At 37.1% G+C, this 6000-nt stretch overlaps 1 protein-coding gene across 2 annotated transcripts in view; it reads right to left on the minus strand.

Moving 5' to 3' along the window:
- Nucleotides 1-4904, minus strand: part of cntn3a.1 (contactin 3a, tandem duplicate 1) — a 67419-nt gene extending 62515 nt beyond the window's left edge. Inside the window, exons 1-2 of one of the 2 annotated variants that reach the window (XM_084099889.1) lie at nucleotides 4798-4904; nucleotides 4588-4699 (exon numbers count right to left, since the gene is read on the minus strand). The gene's annotated coding sequence lies outside the window, so the exon portion shown is untranslated. Of the gene's footprint in view, nucleotides 1-4587 lie in introns of both variants that reach the window. The other variant, XM_084099890.1, reaches the window with a different exon arrangement.
- Between the last annotated feature and the right edge of the window lie 1096 nt (nucleotides 4905-6000).

Here is a 6000-nt window from a genome sequence, read left to right on the forward strand (position 1 = left end):
TAGAATCTTCACTCTGCTGTTCATGGGATTCACATGAAATGTATGTGTGCTCTCTACTTTTTAAACATAAATGAGACACCCACTCTTTCCAGTTCTGGCACGATCTCAGGTTGAAAGTAACACTAAATCTTTTATCTGGTTTCCTTGACTTCACTTGATCCACAAACACCATCTCTGAGTCTGGGTGTCTGCGTAAACCCAAGCATGGTTTCACCTATAGGCAACCAGTTCCTTTAGAGTGCAAAGTGCTGGTGTTGTTAATATCTCAGCTAACATGAACACTCGTGAGTATAGTGGCTGACAACACGGTAGAGGAGCGTGTAAAAATTCTCCAGTTGGTATAGTGCACTCTGACTGAACTCTAATCTAGAGGGTGTGAATGAAAAATTAATGTTCAGCATCCAAGAGCCAAGAAACGACAGTTACATGATTCATCTAGCTGGATATGACTGAATTTTGAATGAAGCACCAATAGAAATCTGCTGGTTTGCGTTCACACTTCTATTCATTCCTTACAAAGTTTATTTTATTAAGTATACTTAAGTTAAGTTCAATTATATTTTAAGTATACTTTATGTATTAAGTAAACTAATATAATAGTAGTAAACTCATAAGTGTAATATATCAATACTGCTTGAGAGTAAATTGGCCCACTTTTTGGTGTATAAAGTTAAGTATACCTTAAGTGTAACAGTAGTAAACTAGTTTACAACTACGGGTTTTGTTTGTACTGCAACTATACTACAAATTAACTTATAGGTATACTTAAAGTTTACGAGTTAAATACTTGTAGCACATTTTTTAGTTTATGAAAGTACACTTTGAAGTATACTCTCAGTAAACTTCTTTAGTAGTTTTATACTGCACATATACTTGTACGTTTATTTAGTGAACTTAATATCATACTTATAGTTTACTATTTAGGGCCCGAGCACCGATGGTGAGAGGACCCTATTGTTTTTGCTCCTTTTATTCTTCTTCTTCTTCTTCTTCCTCTTCTTCTCTAAAGTGAATCGCTTTTTAGAGGGCCTAAACATGCTCAAAAACTCATGAAACTTTGCACACGCTTCAGAAGTGGTGAAAATGTACGTGTGATATGGTTTTCAAAATTGGGTGGGGCAAATTCAGTAAATTATTGCCCCCACATTTTGCCCCGGCTCTACGTTTCACGTACAGGTAAATTGCGAAGATCTTGAGTTTTCGTCGAAGGGTGTACTCTCGGTGGCCTGACAAATGTGTGGGGCAAAATGGCTCAATAGCGCCCCCTACATTATTGCCCCGGCTCTACGTTTCACGTACAGGTGTGAAATTCGGTACATACATGTAATGACACAGTACCTACAAAAAAGTATCTTGGAGCATAGCCCTAAACACAACAGGAAGTCAGCTATTTTGAATTTCCTCTCAGATTTTGTGTAGTTTTTGCCATTTCCAGACGCTGTACTTTAACAAACTCCTCCTACAGTTTTGATCTGATCCTCTTCAATTTTGGTGAGTGTAATCTTAAGGCCTTTGCGACATTAAATTGCGAAGATCTTGAGTTTTCGTCGAATGGCGTGTCCTCGGCGGCCTGACAAATGTAGATGTGCACACCCAATTTCAGCCTTTTGGTGATATATGCATCATCAGATAAGTTCTCTGTCAATATTGCTTGCAGTTCCGATGTTGCTAGGCAACCACAAACAGCCTGCAGTAACTCAGCCATACAATGTCCAATCTGCCCCTAACTTCACTTGTTTGATAAGAGTCCTGTCCTGAACACATGACCATGCTCATATTCGGTTATAGTAATAGCGCCACCTGCTGGTAGCAGGAAGTGTGGCAAATGCAAATTACCTTAACATAGTCCTCCTATATTTACTGCCCACCGTGCTCTGTTTTCCTAAAGGCGGCGGGTGGCGGTGGCACGGGTGCGAGGGCCCTTTTCATCGCTGCTTGCAGCTTTAATTATATATTATTTTTGCACTTTAAGTATACTACTATGTTCCTATTTAGGTATACATTTTTATACTTGAAATATACCTTTAACTGTACTTTGACCATTTTCTAGCTTCATGCATCCTTTTTTATGTGGGTAAGTTTCACTAAAAAAAGCAACATTTCAAACAAAAAGCTGAGAAAAGTATTGTTACAGTCGTTACCCATTCCTGGGTCGACATTTCATTCAGTAACATTAGGCAGTTTTAAACAAATGCTGTTTAATGTTTGATGGTCGCATTATTTTACATTTGCATATGCAATCTTAAATGACTTGTTTCTGCTTCTTCTTCGCATGTGTTTTGATCAGGAGATTCAGCACTCTTTCAGTGTAACAGTGAAAACATGGATAGCTGGAAAATTCAGTGAAGTAGATTTAAAGTAAATTCCAGTGGACTAGCCTACACAAAAATTCAGATACTCAGAATTAGGAACATGTCTGTTTTCTTTATAAATCAATATTTCCAAACAATGTAAGTTTATAGGCCAGTATAAAACTATGTGAAACAGTATCTAATAGGCTACGCAATCAAAAGAGAAAACACAACTACAAGCCATTAGTTAGAATACTTAATTATACGTTTAAGTATATCACAATCAAAAGATTGAGACCAAGTAGGCCAAATATACTTTTCTGTCAGAATAAGTCAAGTAGCCTATACTTAAGTGGAATTTTAATATTTCTGAGAAGTATAAAAAGTAGACTGAAAGTATACTTTCTTATTTTTAGTTTAAAAGAAATATACTAATAGTACACTTGAATAAACTTCTTATTTGTAAGGGATATTATACCACAGTCTCCCTAGTTATAAACTTCCATTGTAAGTTTCTATGCATCAACAATTTTTATTTATTTTTTTTGCTTGTTTTTACAAACAGAGGGAAGAGCTGAAAATATTTTCTGTAATATTCACCAGCATCTGTGGCATGAGATCCCGAATATTCCTTTCTTCTCTCTCTTTAATGACAAAGGTCTGTCACTCAGACTGAAACTATTCATGCGTTTTCCAACAAAAACCTGTATTATTTGTCTGTAAAATCTCTGGTGCAGAAATCTGAAGCATATCATCTCACACCTCAGCCTCGACCTGCTGCATATAAACATCAGCTCTCTATGACTTAACAAGCAATGCTGGGAGAAGGGGGAAATGTAATATGTCACAGAAGACAAGCCTCCCTCCTTGTCTCTTCCCCCTTGACTTGCATCAACACAGAGGAGTGTGCAAACAATCTGGCTTCCCTAATGATGCCTTGAGAAATCATCCAGTGTTTTTTTAATACTCTGACAAGCCAGCAGAGTGCAGCAAAAACTGCCAAACCTCCAGTGCAAATTATTGCTATGTATAAATAAGTCCTCATTTTTTATTCTGGAATTTATTCTTTCTGCAAAACGCTGCCTAACCTAAACACAGACTGCCTTACTGTGTATCAAGTCTCAATAAAATAAAACAAAACATGGTTTTGTTATTATATAAAGATTGTGATTCCTAAAAAAAAAAAGAGTTTTAACACCTAAAATCATATAATAAAAAACATGCAATTTAAGGGATCAGATGTCTTATCGCTACCACTTCTCTAATCTGCAGAATAACTATGTGAGAGAGGTACATGGATGTGGCATTGTGAAAGACTTTTCCTCCTATGTCAAATCCAGCCCATTGTCAAGAAAAATACAACTTGGATTCGTCTTGAGAAAGAAATCTATCTTTATCAAAAACATCTAATTCAAAGCATGAGGGAAAACAATTAGTCTACCTCATTCAAACAAACAAATAAATAAATAGTAGTTAGTTGCAATCCACACTGATTAAAATTTTTCACATCATTAAAAGGACAGTTGATCTCAACCCAAGTCTCTGGTGTCATCATGAACACAAGAGGATTAATAATTTAAAGACAGGATACATTTTTAATGATATCCCACACATTTATTTGAGTGTTTTAATGGTTAGATAGATTGGAATATATTCCACCCAGTCCTATGTTTCATAATTATTTCACAGATGGTTAACTGAGAGAGGTCCAATTAGGCTGTAGCATGGCAGTGTCTGGACAGATGTTGCTGAGGTTCACTGACCAAACATGGTTGGGGAAAAAATGGAAAGTTTCAATGGAGAATCTTAGAAGGTGGACTAATTATGCAATATTAATTAAATGAAAAGAGGAATGGAGACAGTAATTCTTAATCTGAATGACAAAGTTTGCAATGGCAAAAGGTTCCTTAATGGTTCTTAAGTTGGTTATATATGATTTAAACAGCTATTCAGAACAGAATTTTGGTTCGTTACATTCATGGTTTTCTAAAGAACTCGAAAATAAAAAGCACTTTGTAGAGCTTGAAATGGTTTCCATATAAGACATCAGACGTTAAAATCCGTCTGGTTCTAATTGAAACCTTTATTTTTTTAAAGAATAGAGCCAATTAGAAAACATGTTTTTTATAAAGTAGCAAAGCGTTCTGATCATAACCATACGAACTGAAAACACTAATCTGCTTCTGTGAAAATCTTAGAACTTAATATGTAATCTAAACACAGAGAACATTTAGCTCTTCCTCTTCTTTTTAACAGTCCTAAAACTATTCGTGTTTCTGTCTCAAAACTCGTTTACCTGTTTGACTTCCCACAGTTTTCAGCCTCTTCGCGTCTGCCAGTGTAAGAGCATCATCTCTCTAGCCATTCCACAATGCCAGAGACGAGTCGAGCGCGCTTCACAAGTGCAACTGCCACAGAAAACATATATATTCATATATTTCTCCTATTTTCTGCCTCCGGAAATCACAGATATTCCTTGAGAAACGGTAAGCCGCGGTGATGATACCCCACTGAATTATTGTGCAGCAAATGAGAAGTAGCCTAAAGCAAAGGCGTTACGCGTGGAGTATCCCCAGTTCAGCCTCACACACAGAGGTGAATGCGCGGACCCACTCCACACTGCGCCACGCGCTCGCGCTCACATCCCCGCTGTGACGCAACACAAACTTCACATCACTTGATCTGCTGCTGTCAGCTCATCAGCACATCAGCACATGAAAGAAAACACCGCGTCCCGTGGAAAGAGAGTGGGAGGTACAGAGACTTGAGTCATAAAAAGATTATAATGGATTAAAAAACACGATATCGGGTTTAAACTGTCCTCAGTGTTTGAGACCTGTGCTATACTTACTCTTTATGCTCATTCCTCATTGGGTAAAAGTTGTGGCAAGTGCCTGCTGATCTGAGCTGTATTATTCTCCTCTAAGATATAAAGACATTTAGAAAATATATTCATTTTAAATGACCTCATGAATTAATGAGGAAATAAAACGCATCCCTCAGGGTTGGGCAAAATCCACAATGAAGAATTGGCTTCTTTTCAATTCATGAGTGTGAAAGTCACTCTGCTGTGTGTTAGGCTAAATGGGGTAATAGATATATTACTTTCTTAACCTAAAAAATACACTTCTGCATCCTGTGTGCAATGCATTCTCACTTCAATTTCAGGAATACACTGATATTTAACATACCATCAGAGACCAAAATCAGAGGCTGTATCAGCCTTTTAGCAGCTGTTGCTCGACTTTACGCCTTCCCATTCTCATTTAGGCTTGCATAATCAGTGTGTCATGTTTCATTAAAGAGAAATGAAATGTCACATTTTTGTTAAAGTTTCATTAAATGCAGGGTAGACTTGTTCCAGAATTTTTTTTTTGTTATGCTGGTTTAAAGTCTCTTCACATCTTGATAGGGATAACTAAGTTATATGGTCTAAATGTATTTATATGTATATAATCCAATCATTGCATTTGGTCTGAATGTCCTGATACAATGTCCTACCTGCCTGTCAACGTATGTATTTCCATACCATACGTCATCAGCGTGTCATATGCTATGCAGAGTTAGACATACGTCAGTCACTGAGCGCCGCAACCGAAACAGCAGCCACCTTTTACAGTTCCTCCTGAACCAAAACAACGAGCTTATGCTGTGCTCACACCATAACTGTAGTTTGGAATAGATGGAAACCTGTGATGTTATACTCAGA

Source organism: Abramis brama, assembly GCF_963993115.1.
Source record: "Abramis brama genome assembly, chromosome: 22".
NCBI lineage: Eukaryota > Metazoa > Chordata > Actinopteri > Cypriniformes > Leuciscidae > Abramis > Abramis brama.